At 45.0% G+C, this 13,634-nt stretch overlaps 13 non-coding genes across 13 annotated transcripts; all 13 read left to right on the top strand.

Moving 5' to 3' along the window:
- Positions 1-641: 641 nt before the first annotated feature.
- TRNAA-UGC (transfer RNA alanine (anticodon UGC)) lies at positions 642-713 on the top strand. The gene has a single exon. It is a non-coding gene; the product is annotated as a tRNA-Ala (tRNA).
- Positions 714-2,053: 1,340 nt separating this feature from the next.
- On the top strand, positions 2,054-2,125 carry TRNAA-UGC (transfer RNA alanine (anticodon UGC)). The gene has a single exon. It is a non-coding gene; the product is annotated as a tRNA-Ala (tRNA).
- Positions 2,126-2,903: 778 nt separating this feature from the next.
- Positions 2,904-2,975, top strand: TRNAA-CGC (transfer RNA alanine (anticodon CGC)). The gene has a single exon. It is a non-coding gene; the product is annotated as a tRNA-Ala (tRNA).
- A 675-nt stretch (positions 2,976-3,650) lies between these two features.
- Positions 3,651-3,722, top strand: TRNAA-UGC (transfer RNA alanine (anticodon UGC)). The gene has a single exon. It is a non-coding gene; the product is annotated as a tRNA-Ala (tRNA).
- A 1,340-nt stretch (positions 3,723-5,062) lies between these two features.
- On the top strand, positions 5,063-5,134 carry TRNAA-UGC (transfer RNA alanine (anticodon UGC)). Its single transcript has one exon. It is a non-coding gene; the product is annotated as a tRNA-Ala (tRNA).
- Positions 5,135-5,912: 778 nt separating this feature from the next.
- On the top strand, positions 5,913-5,984 carry TRNAA-CGC (transfer RNA alanine (anticodon CGC)). The gene has a single exon. It is a non-coding gene; the product is annotated as a tRNA-Ala (tRNA).
- Positions 5,985-6,659: 675 nt separating this feature from the next.
- TRNAA-UGC (transfer RNA alanine (anticodon UGC)) lies at positions 6,660-6,731 on the top strand. The gene has a single exon. It is a non-coding gene; the product is annotated as a tRNA-Ala (tRNA).
- Positions 6,732-8,071: 1,340 nt separating this feature from the next.
- On the top strand, positions 8,072-8,143 carry TRNAA-UGC (transfer RNA alanine (anticodon UGC)). The gene has a single exon. It is a non-coding gene; the product is annotated as a tRNA-Ala (tRNA).
- Positions 8,144-8,921: 778 nt separating this feature from the next.
- Positions 8,922-8,993, top strand: TRNAA-CGC (transfer RNA alanine (anticodon CGC)). The gene has a single exon. It is a non-coding gene; the product is annotated as a tRNA-Ala (tRNA).
- A 675-nt stretch (positions 8,994-9,668) lies between these two features.
- TRNAA-UGC (transfer RNA alanine (anticodon UGC)) lies at positions 9,669-9,740 on the top strand. The gene has a single exon. It is a non-coding gene; the product is annotated as a tRNA-Ala (tRNA).
- A 1,340-nt stretch (positions 9,741-11,080) lies between these two features.
- On the top strand, positions 11,081-11,152 carry TRNAA-UGC (transfer RNA alanine (anticodon UGC)). Its single transcript has one exon. It is a non-coding gene; the product is annotated as a tRNA-Ala (tRNA).
- Positions 11,153-11,930: 778 nt separating this feature from the next.
- On the top strand, positions 11,931-12,002 carry TRNAA-CGC (transfer RNA alanine (anticodon CGC)). The gene has a single exon. It is a non-coding gene; the product is annotated as a tRNA-Ala (tRNA).
- Positions 12,003-12,677: 675 nt separating this feature from the next.
- On the top strand, positions 12,678-12,749 carry TRNAA-UGC (transfer RNA alanine (anticodon UGC)). The gene has a single exon. It is a non-coding gene; the product is annotated as a tRNA-Ala (tRNA).
- Positions 12,750-13,634: the final 885 nt, after the last annotated feature.

Raw genomic sequence — 13,634 nt, 5'->3', positions numbered from 1 at the left:
GCACATGCTGCTTTGCCTAATGATCAGCGCAATGGACTTTGACCCTGATGAGAACTTGTCTGGATTGGTAAAAAATGGTGGCATTAATAGGAAACAAGCCGCAAGGAAGAATTCCCTAGAAAGCATTCTGTCCGCTCTATATCGACTTGTTGTTAACGTTGGCGCCTTGCTGTTCCCATGAAAAGTGCATGCAAACCATGTGCTTTGTAGCTATTTGTCCAACAACTACCTCACAGTGGAAATGGGCAACCAAACTTCTCCCTGCACTGTCAAATGCAAAAATCTACATTTTAACCATCTGAATCTCCATTGTGTCTGCGTCTCTTTATGGTCTGTTGGAAAGGGAATTTGTGTTTCTCTTCTTCCTTTTGCAAAAACAGCCAGTCTTCATTGTTTCCATGAGTTTCTGGTAGCCAGCTGACAAACACAAATAGGAATAAGCCGGGTTTCTTCTGTCTCTCCAAAGTCCAAGTTCCTCCTGAAAAGAAAAAAAAAACCAAGCTGTGGTTGGAATTGGGAAGTGAAGGAACCCAAACTACTGCTTTGGAATGCTAGTGGGAGGGCTTGGTGCCGAGATCAAGGGTGCCGCACTATGTACTGTTTTGTGAGGGAAAAAAAGGCACACAGTCTAGGTTAGCAAGGGGGATGTAGCTCAGTGGTAGAGCGCACGCTTTGCATGTGTGAGGCCCCGGGTTCAATCCCCGGCATCTCCAGCCTTTGCTTTAAACCGGCCTTGTCGGCACATGGTGAGATGGTTGTGACCAGGTGCAAAACCCTGCTGAGTGCTTCTCTGGACGGGGCAAAATTAGTGGCAGCAATCAAGATTTTTCTTGGAAGCATACTAACCACATATTTCGACTTGCGGTTGACATTGGCTGTCTACTGTACATGTGAAGCTTATAGGATGACTCCACTTTCATGGGAAGCAAATAAGAAAATATAGCATATATAGAATTGCAACACACACCATATTAAAAAGGGACCTTTCCATTTCAAACTGCAGCACTGTCATTTTCTGTACAATTCAATGCAATAAGGCAACCTGAAGGAGTTGCGTACAAAGTTGGTATAGGGAACGCCCTCAGAGATGTCATTTACTGCTTGTGTGATTGGCTCACTGATTTTCCCAGATGTCTGCACTAAGATACAAGTCAGATTCTAGTCATCCTCTGCAACAAAAATGTCAGCTCACCTGAGATACTCCTCAAGGGTTAATCACATCTAAGGGAACGCAGGCCATGACACTCTCCCCATTATAGCCCCGCAAGTGCTTCATCTGATCTGAAGAAAAAAAAAAAGAAAAATCACTCCCGTTCAGGAATCAGTCCTGCACAAGACATGATCTAACAAAGAGCAATTTCTTCAGAGCAGAAACAGGTAGGACTCTGCAACAAAGTTTGTTCAAATCCTTGCAATGTACACTGATCGCCAAAGGGAATTGTTTTTTTCTCAACAAAAGAGGAGTTATTCTTTTAAAGGCACGGTAAACCTTCCTCCCTGCAAAAATGATGCACTGATCATGTAGTTTGATAGTGTCATTTGTTGAACTGTACGCACAGTCTATAGTAGAGTAAATCTTCACATTCCTGTTTCAGCAGATTCTGTTTGTGCTGAAACATGAGGCATTCGGCATGGCTTTGCATGGGTTAATGCATGACCCCTCTCTGTAGTGTGGAAACTGACACTTCCTGTGAAGAAACTACATTTCGCATAATCTCTGGCTCTCTCAGACTAGTGCTCATGCAGGTGAGAGCCACACAGTAATTAGATGTGACACAGGTACAGAGAGAACTCACTCGTGCAACCGGGAGACGATGTGTCGTCAGCTAACTGGCAAACACAAATCAGAAGAAACTGGGTTTCTTTTGGCTCTTGAAGGCCGATAGTCCTTCCTGGAAAAAAAAAGGAAGCTCTGTTTGGTTTTGGGAAGGGATGGAGGCCCTGAGAACTGCTAGTGGAACACAGATGTGAGGGACTGCTGTAAAGTTAAAGGTTGCAACATCGGGTAGAGTTTTGTGGAAAAAATAAAGGCACAGAACTCTCTACACAAGAGGGGGATGTAGCTCAGTGGTAGAGCGCACGCTTTGCATGTGTGAGGCCCCGGGTTCAATCCCCGGCATCTCCAACCAATCCTTCACGATGAGGCAGAATGGTCCACTGGGCGAAGCCCCCACCCGGCTCCCCAAATGAGCTCTTTGCGCAATACAGACTTAATGGTCAACGCAAGACTGGAAGGCCGTTTCCCTTTTATACAGTAAATATGCAAAGCCCAATGGAGGAACATTTTTCAATCTGGAGACTCTGGGAGCCTCTTAACCGACACACACAAATCATGATAAACAGGCTTACTTCTGTCTCCCAAAGGTTACAGGTGCTCCACAGCTAATTTTTCAGAGGACGGTGAAAGGTGTGTGAAGGAGCCCTCAAAATAGCACTCTCTTGAAACTCAGTAATCTAAGCAGTAATTGGTCGATTCCATACTTCATTTTCCAGTCACTCCCTGATCGTCATGACTCATGACATACTGAAATCAATGCCATAGCAGTCTGCACTTCCACATATTGGCTGCTTTTGTACATGTACTACTACTATGATAAATTCCCCCGTAGACTGTGTAAACTGACTATTGCGGAAGGACAAGCATCCCTTGGCCAAGCTCGTATAAATATCCGGGTGGCACTTATGATACTCCAAGGGAAGCAGCCGCAACTCAGATGCTGCTACACAGGTACATGACTAAAAAACATTTTGCCACAACAACCCTTACATACACATTTCTGGGCTCACCCTCCTAAGCCATTAGCATGTAGGAGTGGAGAAGACAGACTGGGGTTGTTAACTTTGACCTTTGTCTCATTTTGCACTTTTGCATCACACGAAGCATAGCGCCACAACAGAGCATGGGGGATGTAGCTCAGTGGTAGAGCGCACGCTTCGCATGTGTGAGGTCCCGGGTTCAACCCCCGGCATCTCCACCCTTTATCTCAAACAGAGTTAAGTCACCCTCCAGCACATGCTGCTTTGCCTAATGATCAGCGCAATGGACTTTGACCCTGATGAGAACTTGTCTGGATTGGTAAAAAATGGTGGCATTAATAGGAAACAAGCCGCAAGGAAGAATTCCCTAGAAAGCATTCTGTCCGCTCTATATCGACTTGTTGTTAACGTTGGCGCCTTGCTGTTCCCATGAAAAGTGCATGCAAACCATGTGCTTTGTAGCTATTTGTCCAACAACTACCTCACAGTGGAAATGGGCAACCAAACTTCTCCCTGCACTGTCAAATGCAAAAATCTACATTTTAACCATCTGAATCTCCATTGTGTCTGCGTCTCTTTATGGTCTGTTGGAAAGGGAATTTGTGTTTCTCTTCTTCCTTTTGCAAAAACAGCCAGTCTTCATTGTTTCCATGAGTTTCTGGTAGCCAGCTGACAAACACAAATAGGAATAAGCCGGGTTTCTTCTGTCTCTCCAAAGTCCAAGTTCCTCCTGAAAAGAAAAAAAAAACCAAGCTGTGGTTGGAATTGGGAAGTGAAGGAACCCAAACTACTGCTTTGGAATGCTAGTGGGAGGGCTTGGTGCCGAGATCAAGGGTGCCGCACTATGTACTGTTTTGTGAGGGAAAAAAAGGCACACAGTCTAGGTTAGCAAGGGGGATGTAGCTCAGTGGTAGAGCGCACGCTTTGCATGTGTGAGGCCCCGGGTTCAATCCCCGGCATCTCCAGCCTTTGCTTTAAACCGGCCTTGTCGGCACATGGTGAGATGGTTGTGACCAGGTGCAAAACCCTGCTGAGTGCTTCTCTGGACGGGGCAAAATTAGTGGCAGCAATCAAGATTTTTCTTGGAAGCATACTAACCACATATTTCGACTTGCGGTTGACATTGGCTGTCTACTGTACATGTGAAGCTTATAGGATGACTCCACTTTCATGGGAAGCAAATAAGAAAATATAGCATATATAGAATTGCAACACACACCATATTAAAAAGGGACCTTTCCATTTCAAACTGCAGCACTGTCATTTTCTGTACAATTCAATGCAATAAGGCAACCTGAAGGAGTTGCGTACAAAGTTGGTATAGGGAACGCCCTCAGAGATGTCATTTACTGCTTGTGTGATTGGCTCACTGATTTTCCCAGATGTCTGCACTAAGATACAAGTCAGATTCTAGTCATCCTCTGCAACAAAAATGTCAGCTCACCTGAGATACTCCTCAAGGGTTAATCACATCTAAGGGAACGCAGGCCATGACACTCTCCCCATTATAGCCCCGCAAGTGCTTCATCTGATCTGAAGAAAAAAAAAAAGAAAAATCACTCCCGTTCAGGAATCAGTCCTGCACAAGACATGATCTAACAAAGAGCAATTTCTTCAGAGCAGAAACAGGTAGGACTCTGCAACAAAGTTTGTTCAAATCCTTGCAATGTACACTGATCGCCAAAGGGAATTGTTTTTTTCTCAACAAAAGAGGAGTTATTCTTTTAAAGGCACGGTAAACCTTCCTCCCTGCAAAAATGATGCACTGATCATGTAGTTTGATAGTGTCATTTGTTGAACTGTACGCAGAGTCTATAGTAGAGTAAATCTTCACATTCCTGTTTCAGCAGATTCTGTTTGTGCTGAAACATGAGGCATTCGGGATGGCTTTGCATGGGTTAATGCATGACCCCTCTCTGTAGTGTGGAAACTGACACTTCCTGTGAAGAAACTACATTTCGCATAATCTCTGGCTCTCTCAGACTAGTGCTCATGCAGGTGAGAGCCACACAGTAATTAGATGTGACACAGGTACAGAGAGAACTCACTCGTGCAACCGGGAGACGATGTGTCGTCAGCTAACTGGCAAACACAAATCAGAAGAAACTGGGTTTCTTTTGGCTCTTGAAGGCCGATAGTCCTTCCTGGAAAAAAAAAGGAAGCTCTGTTTGGTTTTGGGAAGGGATGGAGGCCCTGAGAACTGCTAGTGGAACACAGATGTGAGGGACTGCTGTAAAGTTAAAGGTTGCAACATCGGGTAGAGTTTTGTGGAAAAAATAAAGGCACAGAACTCTCTACACAAGAGGGGGATGTAGCTCAGTGGTAGAGCGCACGCTTTGCATGTGTGAGGCCCCGGGTTCAATCCCCGGCATCTCCAACCAATCCTTCACGATGAGGCAGAATGGTCCACTGGGCGAAGCCCCCACCCGGCTCCCCAAATGAGCTCTTTGCGCAATACAGACTTAATGGTAAACGCAAGACTGGAAGGCCGTTTCCCTTTTATACAGTAAATATGCAAAGCCCAATGGAGGAACATTTTTCAATCTGGAGACTCTGGGAGCCTCTTAACCGACACACACAAATCATGATAAACAGGCTTACTTCTGTCTCCCAAAGGTTACAGGTGCTCCACAGCTAATTTTTCAGAGGACGGTGAAAGGTGTGCGAAGGAGCCCTCAAAATAGCACTCTCTTGAAACTCAGTAATCTAAGCAGTAATTGGTCGATTCCATACTTCATTTTCCAGTCACTCCCTGATCGTCATGACTCATGACATACTGAAATCAATGCCATAGCAGTCTGCACTTCCACATATTGGCTGCTTTTGTACATGTACTACTACTATGATAAATTCCCCCGTAGACTGTGTAAACTGACTATTGCGGAAGGACAAGCATCCCTTGGCCAAGCTCGTATAAATATCCGGGTGGCACTTATGATACTCCAAGGGAAGCAGCCGCAACTCAGATGCTGCTACACAGGTACATGACTAAAAAACATTTTGCCACAACAACCCTTACATACACATTTCTGGGCTCACCCTCCTAAGCCATTAGCATGTAGGAGTGGAGAAGACAGACTGGGGTTGTTAACTTTGACCTTTGTCTCATTTTGCACTTTTGCATCACACGAAGCATAGCGCCACAACAGAGCATGGGGGATGTAGCTCAGTGGTAGAGCGCACGCTTCGCATGTGTGAGGTCCCGGGTTCAACCCCCGGCATCTCCACCCTTTATCTCAAACAGAGTTAAGTCACCCTCCAGCACATGCTGCTTTGCCTAATGATCAGCGCAATGGACTTTGACCCTGATGAGAACTTGTCTGGATTGGTAAAAAATGGTGGCATTAATAGGAAACAAGCCGCAAGGAAGAATTCCCTAGAAAGCATTCTGTCCGCTCTATATCGACTTGTTGTTAACGTTGGCGCCTTGCTGTTCCCATGAAAAGTGCATGCAAACCATGTGCTTTGTAGCTATTTGTCCAACAACTACCTCACAGTGGAAATGGGCAACCAAACTTCTCCCTGCACTGTCAAATGCAAAAATCTACATTTTAACCATCTGAATCTCCATTGTGTCTGCGTCTCTTTATGGTCTGTTGGAAAGGGAATTTGTGTTTCTCTTCTTCCTTTTGCAAAAACAGCCAGTCTTCATTGTTTCCATGAGTTTCTGGTAGCCAGCTGACAAACACAAATAGGAATAAGCCGGGTTTCTTCTGTCTCTCCAAAGTCCAAGTTCCTCCTGAAAAGAAAAAAAAAACCAAGCTGTGGTTGGAATTGGGAAGTGAAGGAACCCAAACTACTGCTTTGGAATGCTAGTGGGAGGGCTTGGTGCCGAGATCAAGGGTGCCGCACTATGTACTGTTTTGTGAGGGAAAAAAAGGCACACAGTCTAGGTTAGCAAGGGGGATGTAGCTCAGTGGTAGAGCGCACGCTTTGCATGTGTGAGGCCCCGGGTTCAATCCCCGGCATCTCCAGCCTTTGCTTTAAACCGGCCTTGTCGGCACATGGTGAGATGGTTGTGACCAGGTGCAAAACCCTGCTGAGTGCTTCTCTGGACGGGGTAAAATTAGTGGCAGCAATCAAGATTTTTCTTGGAAGCATACTAACCACATATTTCGACTTGCGGTTGACATTGGCTGTCTACTGTACATGTGAAGCTTATAGGATGACTCCACTTTCATGGGAAGCAAATAAGAAAATATAGCATATATAGAATTGCAACACACACCATATTAAAAAGGGACCTTTCCATTTCAAACTGCAGCACTGTCATTTTCTGTACAATTCAATGCAATAAGGCAACCTGAAGGAGTTGCGTACAAAGTTGGTATAGGGAACGCCCTCAGAGATGTCATTTACTGCTTGTGTGATTGGCTCACTGATTTTCCCAGATGTCTGCACTAAGATACAAGTCAGATTCTAGTCATCCTCTGCAACAAAAATGTCAGCTCACCTGAGATTCTCCTCAAGGGTTAATCACATCTAAGGGAACGCAGGCCATGACACTCTCCCCATTATAGCCCCGCAAGTGCTTCATCTGATCTGAAGAAAAAAAAAAAGAAAAATCACTCCCGTTCAGGAATCAGTCCTGCACAAGACATGATCTAACAAAGAGCAATTTCTTCAGAGCAGAAACAGGTAGGACTCTGCAACAAAGTTTGTTCAAATCCTTGCAATGTACACTGATCGCCAAAGGGAATTGTTTTTTTCTCAACAAAAGAGGAGTTATTCTTTTAAAGGCACGGTAAACCTTCCTCCCTGCAAAAATGATGCACTGATCATGTAGTTTGATAGTGTCATTTGTTGAACTGTACGCACAGTCTATAGTAGAGTAAATCTTCACATTCCTGTTTCAGCAGATTCTGTTTGTGCTGAAACATGAGGCATTCGGCATGGCTTTGCATGGGTTAATGCATGACCCCTCTCTGTAGTGTGGAAACTGACACTTCCTGTGAAGAAACTACATTTCGCATAATCTCTGGCTCTCTCAGACTAGTGCTCATGCAGGTGAGAGCCACACAGTAATTAGATGTGACACAGGTACAGAGAGAACTCACTCGTGCAACCGGGAGACGATGTGTCGTCAGCTAACTGACAAACACAAATCAGAAGAAACTGGGTTTCTTTTGGCTCTTGAAGGCCGATAGTCCTTCCTGGAAAAAAAAAGGAAGCTCTGTTTGGTTTTGGAAAGGGATGGAGGCCCTGAGAACTGCTAGTGGAACACAGATGTGAGGGACTGCTGTAAAGTTAAAGGTTGCAACATCGGGTAGAGTTTTGTGGAAAAAATAAAGGCACAGAACTCTCTACACAAGAGGGGGATGTAGCTCAGTGGTAGAGCGCACGCTTTGCATGTGTGAGGCCCCGGGTTCAATCCCCGGCATCTCCAACCAATCCTTCACGATGAGGCAGAATGGTCCACTGGGCGAAGCCCCCACCCGGCTCCCCAAATGAGCTCTTTGCGCAATACAGACTTAATGGTAAACGCAAGACTGGAAGGCCGTTTCCCTTTTATACAGTAAATATGCAAAGCCCAATGGAGGAACATTTTTCAATCTGGAGACTCTGGGAGCCTCTTAACCGACACACACAAATCATGATAAACAGGCTTACTTCTGTCTCCCAAAGGTTACAGGTGCTCCACAGCTAATTTTTCAGAGGACGGTGAAAGGTGTGTGAAGGAGCCCTCAAAATAGCACTCTCTTGAAACTCAGTAATCTAAGCAGTAATTGGTCGATTCCATACTTCATTTTCCAGTCACTCCCTGATCGTCATGACTCATGACATACTGAAATCAATGCCATAGCAGTCTGCACTTCCACATATTGGCTGCTTTTGTACATGTACTACTACTATGATAAATTCCCCCGTAGACTGTGTAAACTGACTATTGCGGAAGGACAAGCATCCCTTGGCCAAGCTCGTATAAATATCCGGGTGGCACTTATGATACTCCAAGGGAAGCAGCCGCAACTCAGATGCTGCTACACAGGTACATGACTAAAAAACATTTTGCCACAACAACCCTTACATACACATTTCTGGGCTCACCCTCCTAAGCCATTAGCATGTAGGAGTGGAGAAGACAGACTGGGGTTGTTAACTTTGACCTTTGTCTCATTTTGCACTTTTGCATCACACGAAGCATAGCGCCACAACAGAGCATGGGGGATGTAGCTCAGTGGTAGAGCGCACGCTTCGCATGTGTGAGGTCCCGGGTTCAACCCCCGGCATCTCCACCCTTTATCTCAAACAGAGTTAAGTCACCCTCCAGCACATGCTGCTTTGCCTAATGATCAGCGCAATGGACTTTGACCCTGATGAGAACTTGTCTGGATTGGTAAAAAATGGTGGCATTAATAGGAAACAAGCCGCAAGGAAGAATTCCCTAGAAAGCATTCTGTCCGCTCTATATCGACTTGTTGTTAACGTTGGCGCCTTGCTGTTCCCATGAAAAGTGCATGCAAACCATGTGCTTTGTAGCTATTTGTCCAACAACTACCTCACAGTGGAAATGGGCAACCAAACTTCTCCCTGCACTGTCAAATGCAAAAATCTACATTTTAACCATCTGAATCTCCATTGTGTCTGCGTCTCTTTATGGTCTGTTGGAAAGGGAATTTGTGTTTCTCTTCTTCCTTTTGCAAAAACAGCCAGTCTTCATTGTTTCCATGAGTTTCTGGTAGCCAGCTGACAAACACAAATAGGAATAAGCCGGGTTTCTTCTGTCTCTCCAAAGTCCAAGTTCCTCCTGAAAAGAAAAAAAAAACCAAGCTGTGGTTGGAATTGGGAAGTGAAGGAACCCAAACTACTGCTTTGGAATGCTAGTGGGAGGGCTTGGTGCCGAGATCAAGGGTGCCGCACTATGTACTGTTTTGTGAGGGAAAAAAAGGCACACAGTCTAGGTTAGCAAGGGGGATGTAGCTCAGTGGTAGAGCGCACGCTTTGCATGTGTGAGGCCCCGGGTTCAATCCCCGGCATCTCCAGCCTTTGCTTTAAACCGGCCTTGTCGGCACATGGTGAGATGGTTGTGACCAGGTGCAAAACCCTGCTGAGTGCTTCTCTGGACGGGGCAAAATTAGTGGCAGCAATCAAGATTTTTCTTGGAAGCATACTAACCACATATTTCGACTTGCGGTTGACATTGGCTGTCTACTGTACATGTGAAGCTTATAGGATGACTCCACTTTCATGGGAAGCAAATAAGAAAATATAGCATATATAGAATTGCAACACACACCATATTAAAAAGGGACCTTTCCATTTCAAACTGCAGCACTGTCATTTTCTGTACAATTCAATGCAATAAGGCAACCTGAAGGAGTTGCGTACAAAGTTGGTATAGGGAACGCCCTCAGAGATGTCATTTACTGCTTGTGTGATTGGCTCACTGATTTTCCCAGATGTCTGCACTAAGATACAAGTCAGATTCTAGTCATCCTCTGCAACAAAAATGTCAGCTCACCTGAGATTCTCCTCAAGGGTTAATCACATCTAAGGGAACGCAGGCCATGACACTCTCCCCATTATAGCCCCGCAAGTGCTTCATCTGATCTGAAGAAAAAAAAAAAGAAAAATCACTCCCGTTCAGGAATCAGTCCTGCACAAGACATGATCTAACAAAGAGCAATTTCTTCAGAGCAGAAACAGGTAGGACTCTGCAACAAAGTTTGTTCAAATCCTTGCAATGTACACTGATCGCCAAAGGGAATTGTTTTTTTCTCAACAAAAGAGGAGTTATTCTTTTAAAGGCACGGTAAACCTTCCTCCCTGCAAAAATGATGCACTGATCATGTAGTTTGATAGTGTCATTTGTTGAACTGTACGCACAGTCTATAGTAGAGTAAATCTTCACATTCCTGTTTCAGCAGATTCTGTTTGTGCTGAAACATGAGGCATTCGGCATGGCTTTGCATGGGTTAATGCATGACCCCTCTCTGTAGTGTGGAAACTGACACTTCCTGTGAAGAAACTACATTTCGCATAATCTCTGGCTCTCTCAGACTAGTGCTCATGCAGGTGAGAGCCACACAGTAATTAGATGTGACACAGGTACAGAGAGAACTCACTCGTGCAACCGGGAGACGATGTGTCGTCAGCTAACTGACAAACACAAATCAGAAGAAACTGGGTTTCTTTTGGCTCTTGAAGGCCGATAGTCCTTCCTGGAAAAAAAAAGGAAGCTCTGTTTGGTTTTGGGAAGGGATGGAGGCCCTGAGAACTGCTAGTGGAACACAGATGTGAGGGACTGCTGTAAAGTTAAAGGTTGCAACATCGGGTAGAGTTTTGTGGAAAAAATAAAGGCACAGAACTCTCTACACAAGAGGGGGATGTAGCTCAGTGGTAGAGCGCACGCTTTGCATGTGTGAGGCCCCGGGTTCAATCCCCGGCATCTCCAACCAATCCTTCACGATGAGGCAGAATGGTCCACTGGGCGAAGCCCCCACCCGGCTCCCCAAATGAGCTCTTTGCGCAATACAGACTTAATGGTAAACGCAAGACTGGAAGGCCGTTTCCCTTTTATACAGTAAATATGCAAAGCCCAATGGAGGAACATTTTTCAATCTGGAGACTCTGGGAGCCTCTTAACCGACACACACAAATCATGATAAACAGGCTTACTTCTGTCTCCCAAAGGTTACAGGTGCTCCACAGCTAATTTTTCAGAGGACGGTGAAAGGTGTGTGAAGGAGCCCTCAAAATAGCACTCTCTTGAAACTCAGTAATCTAAGCAGTAATTGGTCGATTCCATACTTCATTTTCCAGTCACTCCCTGATCGTCATGACTCATGACATACTGAAATCAATGCCATAGCAGTCTGCACTTCCACATATTGGCTGCTTTTGTACATGTACTACTACTATGATAAATTCCCCCGTAGACTGTGTAAACTGACTATTGCGGAAGGACAAGCATCCCTTGGCCAAGCTCGTATAAATATCCGGGTGGCACTTATGATACTCCAAGGGAAGCAGCCGCAACTCAGATGCTGCTACACAGGTACATGACTAAAAAACATTTTGCCACAACAACCCTTACATACACATTTCTGGGCTCACCCTCCTAAGCCATTAGCATGTAGGAGTGGAGAAGACAGACTGGGGTTGTTAACTTTGACCTTTGTCTCATTTTGCACTTTTGCATCACACGAAGCATAGCGCCACAACAGAGCATGGGGGATGTAGCTCAGTGGTAGAGCGCACGCTTCGCATGTGTGAGGTCCCGGGTTCAACCCCCGGCATCTCCACCCTTTATCTCAAACAGAGTTAAGTCACCCTCCAGCACATGCTGCTTTGTCTAATGATCAGCGCAATGGACTTTGACCCTGATGAGAACTTGTCTGGATTGGTAAAAAATGGTGGCATTAATAGGAAACAAGCCGCAAGGAAGAATTCCCTAGAAAGCATTCTGTCCGCTCTATATCGACTTGTTGTTAACGTTGGCGCCTTGCTGTTCCCATGAAAAGTGCATGCAAACCATGTGCTTTGTAGCTATTTGTCCAACAACTACCTCACAGTGGAAATGGGCAACCAAACTTCTCCCTGCACTGTCAAATGCAAAAATCTACATTTTAACCATCTGAATCTCCATTGTGTCTGCGTCTCTTTATGGTCTGTTGGAAAGGGAATTTGTGTTTCTCTTCTTCCTTTTGCAAAAACAGCCAGTCTTCATTGTTTCCATGAGTTTCTGGTAGCCAGCTGACAAACACAAATAGGAATAAGCCGGGTTTCTTCTGTCTCTCCAAAGTCCAAGTTCCTCCTGAAAAGAAAAAAAAAACCAAGCTGTGGTTGGAATTGGGAAGTGAAGGAACCCAAACTACTGCTTTGGAATGCTAGTGGGAGGGCTTGGTGCCGAGATCAAGGGTGCCACACTATGTACTGTTTTGTGAGGGAAAAAAAGGCACACAGTCTAGGTTAGCAAGGGGGATGTAGCTCAGTGGTAGAGCGCACGCTTTGCATGTGTGAGGCCCCGGGTTCAATCCCCGGCATCTCCAGCCTTTGCTTTAAACCGGCCTTGTCGGCACATGGTGAGATGGTTGTGACCAGGTGCAAAACCCTGCTGAGTGCTTCTCTGGACGGGGCAAAATTAGTGGCAGCAATCAAGATTTTTCTTGGAAGCATACTAACCACATATTTCGACTTGCGGTTGACATTGGCTGTCTACTGTACATGTGAAGCTTATAGGATGACTCCACTTTCATGGGAAGCAAATAAGAAAATATAGCATATATAGAATTGCAACACACACCATATTAAAAAGGGACCTTTCCATTTCAAACTGCAGCACTGTCATTTTCTGTACAATTCAATGCAATAAGGCAACCTGAAGGAGTTGCGTACAAAGTTGGTATAGGGAACGCCCTCAGAGATGTCATTTACTGCTTGTGTGATTGGCTCACTGATTTTCCCAGATGTCTGCACTAAGATACAAGTCAGATTCTAGTCATCCTCTGCAACAAAAATGTCAGCTCACCTGAGATTCTCCTCAAGGGTTAATCACATCTAAGGGAACGCAGGCCATGACACTCTCCCCATTATAGCCCCGCAAGTGCTTCATCTGATCTGAAGAAAAAAAAAAAGAAAAATCACTCCCGTTCAGGAATCAGTCCTGCACAAGACATGATCTAACAAAGAGCAATTTCTTCAGAGCAGAAACAGGTAGGACTCTGCAACAAAGTTTGTTCAAATCCTTGCAATGTACACTGATCGCCAAAGGGAATTGTTTTTTTCTCAACAAAAGAGGAGTTATTCTTTTAAAGGCACGGTAAACCTTCCTCCCTGCAAAAATGATGCACTGATCATGTAGTTTGATAGTGTCATTTGTTGAACTGTACGCACAGTCTATAGTAGAGTAAATCTTCACATTCCTGTTTCAGCAG

This window comes from Staurois parvus, unplaced genomic scaffold (assembly GCF_062004578.1).
Source record: "Staurois parvus isolate SC_StPar_1 unplaced genomic scaffold, SC_StPar_1.0 ptg000402l, whole genome shotgun sequence".
NCBI lineage: Eukaryota > Metazoa > Chordata > Amphibia > Anura > Ranidae > Staurois > Staurois parvus.
The sequence above is the reverse complement of the archived record's forward strand: the minus strand, read 5'-3'. Positions and strand labels throughout refer to the sequence as shown.